We start from the raw sequence: 16,948 nt of genomic DNA, 5'->3' as shown, positions 1-16,948 counted from the left end.
GAGACTAACAACTGGGATCAATGAGTCAGGATGTGATTGCCCTGGAGCATGTCCAAGAGGCTCTTTGTGGGTCATCACCCCACACAAGGCAGGCTGAACCATCACACTGCACAAGGCATCAGCAGGGAGGGGACCCACGCAGCACAGTTCCTGCGACTAAGCTCGTGAGTGGTAATTTATTAAGCCACTATAAATTGATCACTTACAATGTTTGTCCATATTCATTTGCTTTCTTTTCCCCATCTCCCCTTCCCCCTCTAAGACCCCTAGGGTCCCACTTTGAGTCATGTATCTACAAGTTTATCAGTCATGTTCACCTGATAAAGTCTTCCACTTTTTTCATTTTTAAATTGTTCATCCTTCAATGTATAACACTGCACTTCATCCTCTTAGATTTTAAACAGCGTCTAGTATTTATTTGTCAAATGCCATTCAAGAACTTCTCTGTCACACTGCTGCCCTCCTCTTTTTATAACATATCCCATTTTCTCAACCTATTCCATTAGCATCCTCCCATTTTTCTCCACAGGACTAGAGAAAACATCAAATAAGATCAGTTCTTAGACTGATTCTTCAGAAATTCCATATTTGAGTCTCAGAGTTCCTCGCAGTGCAAATCAAAACAGACTTAAAAGCCTACCAGAAACTACGTGGTGAACAAGATGGAAAATATATTATTCAGGCCAGCAGAAAGCGATTCAGTTTTTGGACACTGATATAAAAAGATATACTTAAAACTAAAGATATTTTTTAAACGGTGAGTAGAATTCATCATGATGCTTTGTGATTATTTCAAGCTGAACAATATTCTAATCTGGGCAATATTTTCTAAATGGCATGAATTAGTTTAAATCAGGAAATTCAGACATGTCTGCTGGACTACATGGTAACGGCAGCTTTTTCATATTTTATGATCTATTTAGTACCAGCTTGACTGCAGACAGAGGCAGAATTCCCGACAGATTGAGAACATACCTACTCCCCCCACATATACAGACTTTAAACATGGATGTCCACACACAAGCTCCCTAGTATTCCTACCTATTTTTGCCTCTATCTCTTCTACAGAGCAATCTACAGCTCGGAGTGGATTTTTAAATTTATATTTGCCATCTAACGTTCCTTCTGATGCTGCATTAAGGGATCTAACGATGTTAATCACATATTGCCCCATAGTTCCACCCTGCTGGGACTGTCCTAAGCAGACACACCGCCAATCTATTTTTTTTGTCGTAAGAGTTCATTTGACAAGTCTGGGAAAAACCTGGCAAATCATTTATGGGACAATTTTCTGAAAGGTTATGACTTCATTTCGTTGTTGTACCTGAACACCACTTTTGATAATTAGAGCTTAGGATTTCTGCAGAACACTTAACTGTCCAATAAAATCAGTAACATCTATAAATAAGAACCTGAAGAAGAGTGAAATTGTATGTAATACCTCATATCCATCACAATTTTACTATGCTTTCTGTTTCACAATACAGAGTAATATTTTGTGAGAAGTAAGGATTTGTTCTGGACAAGAAACATCAATAGCATCCTTAGCTGTTGGGTGGTGTTGCTGTATCAGTGTCAGCATGTTTTTCCAAAGAAGTGGCCATGCTGTTGCACGAAATACGAAGCAGAGACATACCACAGAAAAACACTTCAAATACTGAGAAGTTTGGGTAAAGTAAACTTTTGGCAGCTTTATGCTACACTTGCTTTTAGGGTGCCAAAAACTTATTCTAGACTGAGCCAGGTATTAAAGATAACTTGCAGGCAGCAAAGAGCCAACTGCCAGAAACAAATGAGATATGTATTTTATAAAGAAGCTCTTGTGATACTTCACACTTATTTTTCTGCTGAACTTTAAAATAGAATAAAAGCAGTCATGGATTCAGGTGGGCAATCCAGTGCAGTGAGGACTGCAGTAGAAGGCAGAATCCTTCTCACTTTCTCTTTATTATGAAATAAAAATGGAGCTATGAATCATCACAGCATAGACAAATCATTTGAGGCATCTTAAAACAGCCGCTTGACTGACTGCTGTAATATCACCTGTCATTCAATAAAAAGAACTGCAGTACATGCTTACAAGTTGATAGAAATGTGCCCAAAGCCAAATGGAAACCCTTGGCTTGACTAAAATAACATGATTTTAGAAGTTCTTCAATTAAAGCATTTGAAGGCCCTTTAGAGCAAATGCCTTTGTGAAAGCCAGGTGGGTACCAGCACAACCGACAAGCTCATGCCAAATGGACAAAGGTTACCGCAAAAATGACCGTGAATGCATCAGGGATGGAGCTGCAAATCAGCCACAGCATCTGCAAGGGTCCTGGGTCACCCCAGAAACACTTCGTTCAGAACTGCTGCCAAGTTTAAAAAGTTTAGGTTGGAAACAAAATGGAAAAACAGAGATTTATTGACAACGTGTGCTTCCCCGGCTTCCCAGCTCATTAAGCTAACACAGAGAAAGCACGCTGGCCGCCACATCACAACCACTCTGTGAGGCTCACTGTGAGCTCCAGAGCCTACCACCCTCTGAAAAAACACAAATTATAAGAAAAGTCATTATATTCCTGTCTAAGTGTATTCATTTTTTTCCTATGGCAAATACCTTAATCTCTGCAAGGACTTCTATCTGTGAGAATGAATACAGCTTCTACCAGAGGAGAAAACTCCATGGGAAGTTTAGATCACATCAGACCACTACCCTTCTCCCTCATTTTAGAAATTCCACTATGCAGGCTAAAAAAAAAAATAATCCATGAAGATAACTTTTGTTATCTATTTTGTTGGGTCTTTTTCCTGTAAAGATGCTGCTTCACACCCCTCAAAGAAATTACACTTAAAATCAATATCAAGACATAGTCATCTCACTATCAACATTACCGCTGTATGTACCAGCTTCTGGGGGTCTGTGATGGCAGAAGATTAAATTTCCATTACAACATTAGGACATAAATTTTCTTCCATTCACTTAAGTAGGCACTCTCAGTCAGAACCAGCAGGCGATGCCAGCAACTGTGAGACCCAACGCATCGCGAAGTCAAATGAGGTTTTAACTGTATGCAGATTTAGGCTGAGATGCTTAAATGATTTTCTGGGTTGCAAGAAACAGCCAAGAAATCTTCAGCTCTCTCCTAGTTTAGGACTTATTCAAATAGATAAAAATACGATACAACATGAATTCTTTTTGTATTCTTGCATGTATTTGTGGCTGAAGATACTACATATAGATCTTCTGTTGATTTCACAATTATTCAGACAATTCAGCTATAAATATTTCTGTGTAAAGTCTTTTCGGAGGAAGAACATTTCCTTCAGTCTTACAAAAGTTACTAAATAATTTTAGTATCTTATTGTCCTATTTTTCATCTTAAGTTTATCCTGTAAGTCCCAACCTTTTTCCACAATGCATGTCAGAGCCTTAAATACTGTATACAAATACAAGCCTCTGAGAGTGAGGACACAATTATAGACCATAAGTTGTAAAACCTGTGATAAAATCCTACAGTAAGCCATAAGAACATTTAGGAATCAAGCAAAGACTTGAATTTTTTAAAATAAAATTCTATATCAAATCTTTTTTTTTAATTCAAAATACAAAAACTAACCAAAAGAACAATGAAAGAAGCCATGAATCCCTATTTTTAAGTATTTACTTACATTACATAAAGTATTACATGTGTAAGAAATACACTCTTTGCCAGCCGTTTCAAAAATGAGGTCACTAATATTTAAAAAAACCCTGAATTTTGCTACAGGGTTACACCCGACATGGCCTAAACCTAAAATCTGTGAAGAGTTTGCCATCTGTTTCCTATTGCATCAGAGTGACATGACTTCGAGAGTCTTGGGGATTTCTTAGGGCAGATGATGCACAGAAATGTAAAGAAATAAAAAAAAAAAAAAAAAAAAAAGGCCGTTCTGAATTAGATTGTCAACAGTTACTTTGACTTATGCTCTTTTTCAAGGATAAGTCATATCTATAATATATGTGTTACAATATTTGCCATGAACTATTTATTAATATTTTGCTGACTAAGAAAGCTTTTGACAGAGCTATCATCCAAACCCCAGCTAAAGACAACATTTCAAAATAGCTCTGAAAACTGAAGACCATAAATTATTTGTAGTAAAAGGAACTTTACATCCTTCTAATCTTTAAGTAAGCTTCTTACGGCAGAGCCAGCCGTGAGTCCTGCTCTGGAACCGCCCGAGCACGGTGCTGAGACCGGGGCACACGTTCCCCCAAGCCACAGAAGGTATCAGGAGGGCATCAGGCTGTGTGTGCACCCGTGCTGACCGACCTCCGGCTGCCTGAGCATCCCTGCGCTCCCAAACATCCAGGCTGGAGCTGAGGGCTCCAGTGCTTGCATGCATGGGGCTCCTCGTGCCCTCTCCATGGGGGCCTGGGCTGACCTCAGGTCCCTCAGGAAGGTACCACTTGCACCAGCTCTCTAGGAAATAGTAATTACAGCTTCTTTTCTATTTTATTTGCTTGCCAGAATAATCAAACTAAAGTATCCATGACTCCCTTGCAATTTTTTTAATTTTTTTTTTTTAATTGGCGTTTTCTTTTGGAAAGATATGCTCCCTTTGCAGTCAGGTTAGAAGAATATCCTTTGTCAGCTCTGCTGCCCGTAATTCTCCACCTTTTCTGAACTCGTTTGCTAGTGGTTCCACTACCACAGTGACTACCCAGTTTCCAGGACAGTCCCCCTCCCCCCACAGGGATTCATCCAGGCTGAGCAGGAACCTCCAAGCCAGCCTCCGCTTTCCCTGCCAGCACTTCACAGGTGTCCCCACACCCTTCCGCAAAGGGGACAGTGCCTTTCGCTGGCACCCACAGGTGCCCCACCAATGTCATAGCCCAGACCTTGCTCCACCTAATCTTGCTAAATCACCTTCCTCATCTTGTTAAAAAAAAAAAACAAATCAAACCAACAAACAAACAAAAAACACCCACCAACCCAAACCTTTCAGCCCGAACCAGGCCCTTACCATTATCCTTAGAAAATGGATTCTTGTTTACGTGGTGCCTGTTGGCTTTATTCTCCCTTTTGTTCTTCATCTGCTAGTTTCTTCTCACGCTGCTGCTGCAGCTGAGTCTGTGTTAGTGCTGGGCAGAGCCACGGTTTCTGGAAGTTACAGTTATCTGGGAGTACAGCCAATTTTTCCCCTTTCCCATTCCTTGATTTCTTGTGACTATTTGCCTTTGTAATAGAAAGAATTCTCAGTGTGAAGGGCACGGTTGTTGGTATGTTTCTAGCTTTGTAATTACACTGGAAACACTAACAAACTTTGTTTTTCGGGGTGACTGCATTGCCCTGAACACTTAGTGCCTTTGACGGACGCCGGTTTTAATAGCCAAGACCTCGCAGAGCCACTTCTCTCCTGCAAAGAAGGAATTTATAATATCTTGCCTGCAATCAGACCGAGTACCCGGCTGAGAAATGCAGTCTGTACGTGTCAGCCCTGCTTGTGTCAGTCAAAACCTATTAAGTTCACCTGTCACTTAGCATGTGATCTAATTCAGCTCTCGTAATTCCCGTGCAGCCAGTTCCATCGCCGGTACAAGCTTTCAGTGGCGGATAATGATATTCTGAGACATTTAATTTCAACCCTTATAAAACTGCTTAACTGAACGTATCGCACTCAGCTCTCAAGTTATCTAAACGAGCATTCATTTGCAACTCAGAAGGATTAAATCCACCCGAGCCCAGACCGCTCACACCCACAGCACCTCAGACACCGCCTCAGCACCCAGCAGGCCCTCGAGCAGACCATGCATGGATGGGGTGTGGGACACTTGCTAACGAGGGCTCAGCTGTGGGCAGGCTCTCACGGGGACGTGAGCACTCCCAGGGCAGAGGCACATACTGACCTGGGCTGGGCGGGCAGGGCAGGAGAGCAGGAGTCCTTCCCATAAAGCACTGTTTGTATATTTACACATTTTGTTACAGGTTCTTCATTTTTCGGTCTCAGCATGGGCTGCTGCATGACTGATGAGGCTTAGGAGGCTGTTGGGACTGTTCAAGGAGCGAGCCAAGCCTTCATTTATACGTTAATAGCTTACATGCCAAGGTCCTTATGCAGATTTGGGTTTTATTAAACCCACCTCCACCACCACAGCAACAAACCACCAAAACAACTTAATCAACAGCACAAGAAACGGGACAAATTTTAGACAGCAGGATAAATATACACACGCATCACTCACGTTGTAAAGACTTGCATGGAAAAGGATGTCCTACAATGCCCCATTTACCAGCCAGTGCCTAAGTTCAGGAGCATAACTAAATGATTCCTTTAATTACAAATACTTTAAAATTATACACACACATACACATATATATATAAAATCTGTTTATATATATCTACACATCTACCCATCTACACTGTCAAAGATTTCTTCTCACTTTAGAAAGGCACTCATTAGTATTTAGAAACAGATTCTTTCTGCCTTTATTGTTGGTCTTAAAATTGATCAAGGGAGGACACAAAAAATCTGAATTTTATTTTGAAGTAAAAAGATCTTAGAAGCTACTATACAGAAGCTATAAAAATTCCTAATTAAAACCCCAGAGACCCCAGAGATCTCTAAAAAGCCCTTATCTTCTCAGAAGGTATATCTTTGTTCCCAGTATATCTGTGCTCATAAACTGAAAATAGGTGAACACACTTTCGGCTCTATAAATTCTTGTCTAATATACCATGCAACATGTACAGATACATCTCATTACAAAGGTATTTTTTTTCCAAACGTAAGAAACATTTCCTGGCTTTTGAAAGAGAAATTTTAAATTTTATCTTATTTACAAGCATAAATATTTCTTGGATGGAAGATGCTTAGTGGTGGCAAAATATATAAAATATATTTCCACCTGTTTACACTTCCTTTGAAACAAAATGAGTTGCAAAATCAATAAATAAAGTTGCAGGTAAGAAAAGCAAAGGAAAAAGAGAACTGCTTTAAACAAAGGGAAAAAAATCACAGTCTCTTATTTTCTGTGGAGATGCTAATCTCCTTCTACATCACAAGGACTTTTGAACTGCATTTCTATGGATGCTGGTGGGAAGTCAGTTTATTTCTCCTGTGTATTAAAGAGAATAATTTATCTTCCAGAAAAAAAAGAAAAAGAGTAAATATGTAAACATCTTTTCGAAATAAAAACATTCTATTAAAATTCACAGTTGTGAATAAGGTAAAAGTTATGTAGCATGCAGCCGACAACAGTTGTGCAAGCAAAAGGTAAAATAACATTCCAACCGATCATTACATTAATTCCATTTTGCCTTTGCCAGGATGCTAGCACAACGAAATTAGGTGTATTTTTCAAATATGTGTATTTTACCATTACTTCATCTACTGGCACTTCAGGCTATACCAACTTCATCATCTGTTTGTTTCTTCAGAATATGAGAGACAGGATTTAATGAATTTATTTATAGAAAATCCTGCTAGTTACCCTTTCACTAGATTCCTTCAAAAGCCACAGCTGTTAGCTTAAATACAAAGTGAAAATATGATTTAATTCAGACATTTGTTTACCACTTTTTAGGTTTGTGGGTTTTGGCTTGTTAACATACAAATGCTGCTTGACAACCTGTCTCCATCCTTGGAGGTTTTCAATATTGAAGCAGACAAGGGCCCAGCTGACCTGACCCAGCGACGGGAGTTCAAGCAGTGTTCAGGCAGCACGATGGGGTCCCTTTCCATCAGCATTTCCACAAGCTATCTGTACTTTTTGTGATGCAATTACCACCAAATACTATAAACTTTTTTTCATTTCTAGGATTTGTAACGCAAAGGCTGGAACGGCATTTTTTAGCTGTGCAGTTAAAATGAAGATCCAGTCCCTACTGACCACAACTCTGGGATTTCTGAGCGGGTTTTTGAGGTTAGATTTCACGGCACTTTGTCCCAGAGCCTGTGTCCACGAAGGAGCACTCTATGCATTACTGAGGTCTTACCATTCCTCAGTGCCTCAGGCACGGAGCATCCCATTCCTAAACTGGGAAGCTGTGCTGCCCACCAGCTGGCCTGCAGATGGGAGTGGGAGTTTGGCATTACAGAAAATTGTTTTACTTAGACTAGAAATTTGTTACCAGAAACCCTGTAACAACACAGGGCGAGGGCTGCTTAATGGTGTGCCTAATTTACTTTCCTAACCGCAGACTGGCTACATTTATATTTCTGGACTTGAAAAAAAGGTCAAGGTAAGATATGTGTTGACTATGTAATATTATTTCAGCATTCCCCTTGATAATATCTCCTGGAACTGTTTGTTCAGAAAGAAGCCATGATAAATACACAGGAGCAGATCTGAGGTGAATATGCAATTGCGGACATTCGGGAGTCAGAATTTTAAGTGCCGGTACAGGTGTGCGCCAGTGTCCTTACGGTATGTGCTGGAGCTACACCCGAGTTCTGCACATCGGGCTTCATACAGGGTACCTGGTAGCAATGTCTGGAAGGAATCAAAGACGGTGACATTTAGGAGTCGAGGCTGGTTTGTGTCATCTACTTCAATCCTAACTAAACTGCAGTCCTTTATGCAAATTACAGTGGGCACAAACAACAGCTGTAGTTCACAGTAAATCAGTCAAAATGAATGCAAAAGTCTAGAATCAGAAAAGTAACGATGAAACCAAAAGGCAAACTTGATTAACTACCAAAAAGCCATCCAGGCCTTCATGTGTAATCACATAGCTATGAAATTTTCAGATTTATATAAAAGATTAACCTTTTTAAACTGTAAATTTTAGATGGGGCTTGTATCTTTATTCTGTGAATTAGTTTTTCATGTAACACTGAAAATAAAATTTTAAACAATAAATAGTACAAATGTTTGAGGTTTTAACTCCTGTTTCCAGTTGGGTAAAAGTACTCTTGCTACTACCACTTTGGTAAATCCTGGCTTTTGCCACCACAGGAGATTGTGTTATTTACATCACTCAAGAAGGGAGACAGCTACCAAGATTATTAAGGGCTTTACTTCAGCCAAATTTATGTATCAACACAGAACTTACTGCTATTTTACATGAAATTTAAAGTAAGAGAGCCATGCACTTTTTAAGATGCTTAAAATCCAATTTTACACTTGTCTTAATCACTGCAAATCAGTTCATCACACGTACAAACAGCCATCTGCTCATCCGTTTATCAAATTTCCAAACATAAACTCATTTTGCTACTTATATACAGCTACAGAGTGCCATGTGTAAGCGATTCACACAACTCCACCAGTATGAAATCGTTTTCCAGATAAACCAAACACTGCAGAAGTACTGGGACGCCTCAGCCGTCACAAGCAACAGTGACAATGCCCATAGTGGTGTCACAAACAGGGACAAACACCAGTGATGTCATATCACACATTCTAGTGACACAGCGGTCTCTAGAAACCCTAGAAACCACCCCAATTCTTATTAATACATATTTTTTTTCCACTTATTACTAATCTTCCCTGCAATCCAAGGCCAGGGATTCAAATGACTGACACTTAAATGCACATTTAGTGACCTCCTCTCTAAGTGTTGTAAATACCCACTGAAATGAATGAACGAATGGACTTGAACATCAGGCCAGATGTTCAGGGCATAAGAAAGTATGTCAGGACATCAGACAAGGCACACGTTTATGCAAAATCATCCAAAAAAATTAAATGTATAAAAGGCTGATTTCTAAGAAAGAGGAAGCTCTATTAGAGCTACGCATCAATTTTGAAATGGTAAGTGATCACAATTCTACTAATCCATTAGAAATTCTTAAAATATCTGTTCTTAAAAAGAAAAAGTAAAAACAAACAAAAAGATTGTATTACTGTTAAAATGAACTTGTTTACACACTTATGATATTACTGTAGGAGACTAAAGAAAAGGAAAGGAACACATTATCTTATCTGCTGTATCTGCTTTGTTACTAGATATTGAGACATAAGTGTCATTAATCTTTTCATAACATCTGAAGTCAAGTGTGATCTTCGAGTATAAATTCACTTACCTTTTCCATGTGAGTTTCTGATTGAAGATTAAGAATTGGTTTGCTTCCATTGCAGAAGTCTGAAACTGAAACAGAAAAAATAATTTCAGTACTCTGTTCATTTTAAGAATATTTTTATAACCCAAATTAGGCACTGAACAGCAAAATTGAGAGGGAAAACTATGATTTTTTAAATCAAGTGTCTGCATAAAGTAGTAGGTTCATGTACATGCGTTCTGTATTTTAGTTTTGTAAAAATTATTTTACTGCTATCAGTCTTGCTGATGGAATGAAAAAAGCGCTATCCAGTTACTCTCGTGGGGACATACAGCTCTGCATCCATGCTAATTCAGTTTCCTAAAATAATACTATGATTAAGTCCTCACTTTTTTTCATCCACAGTCTTCTTTGGATACTAAGTATCAAATTAAAATGATTGACTAAAATGAGATACCAGCTAAAAACGACCAATTTATCCATATGTTAATCTTTAGCAGTGTTACACACATCTGAACTCCTGTTATTGTAGGACCAATATAGTTCACGGTACGTTCACTGTTTCAGTGTTCCTTCCTGGCTCTTGAGCTATATGCTATTTTCAGAGGTTTTAAAAAATAGAAGTGTGAGGACAAAAATATGTAACGATTACAGATGCTCGTGTCATTAGCTGGAATAGAAGTATATTGGCATAGTAGTTCAAAAAAATTTTACCTTAAAGATAGCCAAAACTAAAAATATTGATGACCAGCCTCTACAAGCAGCTGGTTGACCTCAGCTTGCCCCAAATACTAGCAAATAGCTACAAGGCTCAGAAATCCACAAAGAATTTCACTGGAGTTGTAGGATCAAACCTTTACTATTTGCTTCTCAAGGCAGACCACCACTGTGCTAAAGGAGTCTGCCTACAAAACTGGAAAATATATTGAAATTAAAAAATTTGGCAAAAGAAAAAGGAGGTGCAGAAGGCCCTGTAAGATGCAAAATGCCCACTACAGGGTGGGTCAGTTGGGTAACCCAGGAACATCATTTGTATCAGTGCTTTTGGGCTCCTGTGGTGCTAGGTAGGGCCAACACAAAATATTTCCACTTTGATTATTCTACTTAAATATTACAGCGCTTACAATTGTAGAAGACATTATGAACACCTGTAAATGGGCTTTAGTCATAACAAATGAATAAAAAAATATTTTTTAAAAGCAGTAGCAAGCTCTTAATGTTGCGAGCCATCACTGTGGTGGCCCTCTTTTTGATGAATTGGTATTTTTGACTCCAAATTCTGTCTTTCAATTCTTTACAGCAGGTATTTTGTAGCGAACAACTGGAACTGATCTCTTCTGTGCTTCAGAATATTTTACAGAATGTGTCTTCCAGAAGGTAAAACTCAGTAGAGCTACCTGGACTTTTTTCATGTAGTCATGAGTAACTTTCGCATATGCATGTGAAACACATGTATGTGAGAAATACAGCAAAACGGAATCCCCCTTAGTTATTATAAAAGGCTTAACAAAAATTATAATTGATGCTACATCTCATGTGGAAATGAGTTAATGGTGATAATGAATTTAATTTGTCGAAATTGCAATTGTAAATATATTCTCACAGCTAAGAAAAAAACCCTGTCCAGATGATTTTCCACCCAGTAAGAAACTCAAAGCCAGAGATTCTCTCTAACAGGAACCCCATTAATACCCTGCTGAAACAAATCTGAATTTAATTCAAACTCGGTGGGTAACAATGCTGTCTGCTTTCCTCTTTACTGCTATGCTATAAAAACACAGGAATTAGATTTAGGACTAGCCACCTGCTTTCACAACCGACTGCCAAAACCTGAAAGTGTTCTCTTTACTTTTTTATTATCCTTTTTTAGTCTTATTATCGTTGCAGATATAATTTCATGAAACTTTGTTGCTTTGTTGATAGGCAAAGATTAGCAATAAGCAAAACTCTCTATATTTTTCTTCAACTATGTGATAATCCTCATCTGACCCCTCCCCCCCAAATAACTTTTCTATTAGTGAGTCCCATATTTGCTAAGAATGAACAACGATGCTCCAAAATTTTTAGTCTGATAAGCATGTGTGGAAGCAATGCAGACCAGACTCAGAAAGAAATCAGAGAGGATGTTTGCATTGTTTGTACTTATTCTGTGGGCTCCTGTGCCACAGTTAGTGCTGTCTCATCAAAACCCTCACACTCTGTCGCTGCCTGCATCTGCCAGTATCATTTTCTAACCACACTGCCCTTAACACAAATGTGATGAAGCAGGTGAAAGTCATTCCAATTGGGCTGAGGGTAGCTTTTGTCAAAAAAAGATAAACACCACTATCATTAGCCCAAAAAGGAGGATTTTAGAAAGAAAGCTGCTAGATGAAAACTGAAATCCAACACCCTAAATAATGTAGTTTTAGTACTCTTACGACTAGTATCAAATTAAATTTTCATTGGAAACTTCCATGAGTCTGAAACCCTTCTGTTATGCCTATCTCATAATTACTATTATAAAATAATAATTACGTGTGCAAGCAGGAAGGCTGATGATATCAAAATTACAGACATATTCTAACATTTCAAATGTAGTAACAGAAAGCACTGACGTCTGTCTGCTGCTAATCTGGAAGCCATTAACCATGTCGCAGTTCAGCGCTCTAACGCATAATCTTTATAGAAGTGCCAAGACTTCTGTTGACTTTCTCTCTGCAATGCTATAAAATTGCTAGGTAAGAAAGAAGAAAATGCTGAAGATTTTCAGAATACGTCAGAGCTAAACTAGTAATAAACTGAAGTACCATCAGAAGTATGACATCTTACAACATGGAATTAATTATCAAGCACCAAAAGGGCATTAACACAAGAATATTAAAGAAAGTTTTTTAAAATAGCTATGCTTCTTTTTGCAGAACAGCACTGAGTATACCTTGCCTTAACCTCTGTCCCCAATCCCATTCAATAACAACTTTGTCCCAGAAAAAAAAATGTAGAAGACCTGAGAGTGAAGAGTGATACAAGTGGTACTAAATGGGAATGGAAGAAAATCGACAGTCTGGTGAGCATCTTAAAATGAACCGCTGAATTTGCTTTAAGGGATTAAAATCCTCCCCCTCAGAAAGAACGAAACAAAGCAATAGCAACCCAGCCAAGCTCCATTTGGGATCTGGCTACCCCAGAAATCGTTCTGCTGAACAGAGCTGTTCGTCGTCTTTGGCTGGCCCTGCTTCCTCAGGCCAATTAATCCCCAAGTATCTCAACATCCATCTCAGCCCAGGCAGTTATGCAAAATCTCTGGCCACAGAAAAGTAGCCCCCAGATGCTCATCTCCTCTTAATAGCGAGGCACTGCAGCCAGCAGGCTCACGTATCTGCTTTGGTGCCCTGATCTATCCCACATCGACATCTTGCTGTCCAGGACATCCCCAGCTTGCCCATGCAGAGGCTATGAGGCACAAATCCTCATCAGCGGCCAAACCTAGATTGCTTAACCAAAGCTATAAAGGGAGAAAAAAAAAAAATCTAAGTGCCACTTCAGCCTCCTACACTTAACGGTGCTGGCATCTGCATCGTCTTTACCACAGAGGTGACTTAGCACTCTCCACATCTCAAATGTGATGCCCAGCTAAACGTTTTTGAGAAGTAGAACCTCAATATGCCAAAGACTTTCTCCTTGGAGGCAACAGGACCGTGTAATGGATTTACAAATAAACTAACCAGTTTCTGGTGAATCCCCACAGCACCCCAACACATACCAAGTGCAGCTCAGTGACTGTCATTTCAGGAAACATTTTATTACCATATTATTTCAGGTGATACAACGATAGGAACAGCAATGTCAACACTAACTTTCCAGAGCTTTCTCTACTCCTTCACCTCAGATCTAAAGTATTGGCTAACTTTTGTCAGAGTATCTGAGGGCTTCTAAACCCACCTTTTTTAGGGGAGATAAAGGTACTTTTCTATGCAAGGGAAGCAGATAACTGCTGGCACTCATTTGATGACTAGTTTCCTTCTCCCACTCACCCCCCAACCCCGCCCCCCTCCTTTAAATGAGCAGCCTGTACTAAAGGAAGGCTGTAAAACGTTGAGTACAAAACCGCAAACAAATGGTTTGGCTTGGTTGTGAAACAGTTTCAACACTTTCTATTTGAATAAAAAGCTGCAATTCTATCATGGCTGCCTCCACCATAATTTCTATTGAACTAAAAAAAAAATTGGCTCAGAATTGCAAACAAGTCCTATTTGCAGGCAAGCAGAATTCATGCAAACAAAACTGAAATGATAACTGAGAAAGCATTTTTGAATAAATGCTGTATTTGTCCTAGTCACTACCCTTCTGTGGTTCCAATTCCATTTGTCAAAAGGAAGGATTATTTCCTGAAAGTTTAGATTACGCTGAATGTGAACACTCACACAGGCACATACATAGAGAATCCCTCACCAGGAATTCTTTCTCTTTATTACAGCCTATGCAGAGTCAAAATGCTCCTTGCTAAAGCACAGATTGCTCGTACCAGCCACAGAAAACTGCTGGTAGTCAGCATCAAGTACTGCTCCCTCCAGCCCACCCACAGAGCCACAGGGGGCAGGAAGGACACGGAGGAGCCGTGGTGTAATTCACCAACCCACCCACTTTACAGTGATCAGGGACGTACAACCCCAACCCATGCCCCCACTGCAGGACCGAAACGCAGACACAGGCAAAATGCCCTTTTAAAGCACCCTGAATTGCAAACGCCATTCCACAAAACGTTCTGTGAATTTACATTTACAGCAGTTTGTGGCTGGCATATAGTGGAGAAGTGCATATGTCATCTCATTGCAGTGTACGCAACAGGGTACTGGACCTAGTTCATCCTTCACTCTAAAAGAACGCTTAGATATTGATAACAAATTAGCCCACATAATTTTAATGGTTCTAAAATTAAAGTAGATGCTATGACATATCTGGTTCAGCCTCCTTAATTCACATCAACCAAACTTTGTTTTACCTATTTACCAAGTTCTGCAGTTTTTAAGAAAGGGGGTCCAGGTGGAGGACCAGTCAATGGAGCCTCCCAGTACCCACCATTCCAGGTCTAATTCTTCTAGGTTTCAGTTTATTAGTTCAGAGGAATGCAATAAAGGAAAAATAAACTGCCAGAACACAATCACTGTCTTTTATACAGTATCCATCATATTTCTGTGATGGAGAGTTTAAATCAGTGCTGTCTGTCATTAGCAAGATGCCAGCAATCTCAGGAAAAAAGAAAAAGGGAATAAAAATAAAATGTAGCTGCCAAAATGGAGTCATTATCTGAATCTGGTCTTGTATGGGTTTCAACGTGTTCCTCTTGATGTTTGCAATGATTCATACTGGTGGAGGTATATCCTGCTGCCAAAAGCTGCTGGCTGTTAAATAGTTTGAGTATTTTATTATTTTGTTGCTGATGTATATTTTAAAATAAGTTGATGTTGTGGTTTAACAACAACAGGCAGCAACTAAGCACCATTCAACCACTGGCTCACTGCCCCCTGCCCAGCAGGGTGGGGAGAAAGGTTGGGGAACAGGTAAAACTTGTGGGTTGAGATAAGAACAATTTAATAATTGAAATAAAATAAAATATAATCATAAAAATAACAATGGTAATGAAAAGGGGAGAGAGAGGGGAACAAGAGGAACAAAACCCAGAAGCGATACACCACCAGCTGCTCCCCCCGCTGAGCGATGCCCAGCCAGCCCCCAGCAGCGACCGGCCCCTCCCGGCCACCTCCCCCCGTTTATATACCGAGCGTGACGCCCTATGGTATGGAACAGCCCCTGGGCTAGCTGGGGTCAGCTGTCCCGGCTGTGTCCCCTCCCAGCTCCCCATGCCCCTCCTCACTGGCAGAGCAGGGGAAAATGGAAAGCCCTTGGCTTAGTATAAACCTTAGTTAGCAACAACTGAAACATCAGTGTGTTATCAACATTATTCTCCCGCTAAATCCAAACCACAGGGCTGTACCTGCTGCTGAGAAGAAAATTAACTCTATCCCAGCTGAAACCGGGACAGTTGACCATCATCTTTGGTTTATAACTGACATGTAAAAACCACAGGACAAGAGGGGTGAGATTTCAATCTCTATAAATAAAATCCTGAACGAACAGTGACTCTTTTCAATGAAGTTGGAGAAAGGCTGATGCAGTAAAAAGCTGGGAGAGAGCCAAGGACTCAGAGTTGTCCACGAGGTTTGCACGGCCGCTGCCCTCGGGTGCCGTCAGCCTCACCACCTGGCAGTGCTGCTACCCTGTTATTTCTGCTCTGTTATCATTTGCCATTCCTTTCCATCCTTGCCACAGTCACAGCACTGTCCTTCTCTTCATGTACTGGAGGAAACAGCAGTCTTTGTGCTGGGCTTACACGGAGGGATGAAGAAATCAGCCCTCCTTCCTTCCCCATGCAGAAGAACAAGAAGAGCTCACAGACATGTCTTATTTACGCAGCACCACACACACCTCCTTCCACAGGCAAATTTACCTCTCGCCGTTAGGCTAGCATGAAGGCCAGCATTTCAAAAACGTACTTGATAGTTAGAAGGTTATGAAAATAAGTTTCCACATACTGTAGCCACACTGTACTTCTCTAGCCACCAGCCACAGCCGTGGGATGAGGGATGCTGTGAGGTGTTTCTGAAGGAGCTGTTGCAAGAACAAAGAATAATTGCCATGCAAAATCTCTCTGGACTAATTGAATTATTACTTGCAAACTTGTTCACATTGCATATTGCAGAATATTTGAAATATGCAAAACCAGAGTTTTCCTATCCACAGAAAATAGGATTCATATTCTAGGCTTACAGGATTCTGTATCCAAAGAAGTCAACTTTTTATCTCAAACAGCTTTATAACAGATGCCAAGCCAGAACTCCTGAAAGCGCCTCACGCCTGTCGCTGTACTTTGCCATCAGCCCCTGTCACAGGGATGTGTAAGTGGGTGGGATAAGCAGCCCAGCAGCAACTGATCTT

General features: G+C 40.0%; 1 long non-coding RNA gene across 2 annotated transcripts in view; it reads right to left on the bottom strand.

Annotated features, from left to right (window-relative positions):
* Nucleotides 1-16,948, bottom strand: part of LOC308072537 — a 170,382-nt gene that overhangs the window by 31,003 nt on the left and 122,431 nt on the right. The window contains exon 2 of one of the 2 annotated variants that reach the window (XR_013931699.1): nt 9,998-10,056. This is a non-coding gene — a long non-coding RNA (uncharacterized lncRNA). Of the gene's footprint in view, nt 1-9,997; nt 16,180-16,948 lie in introns of those variants that run through there. The other variant, XR_013931700.1, reaches the window with a different exon arrangement.

This window comes from Falco punctatus, assembly GCF_963210335.1.
Source record: "Falco punctatus genome assembly, chromosome: 13".
NCBI lineage: Eukaryota > Metazoa > Chordata > Aves > Falconiformes > Falconidae > Falco > Falco punctatus.
The sequence above is the reverse complement of the archived record's forward strand: the minus strand, read 5'-3'. Positions and strand labels throughout refer to the sequence as shown.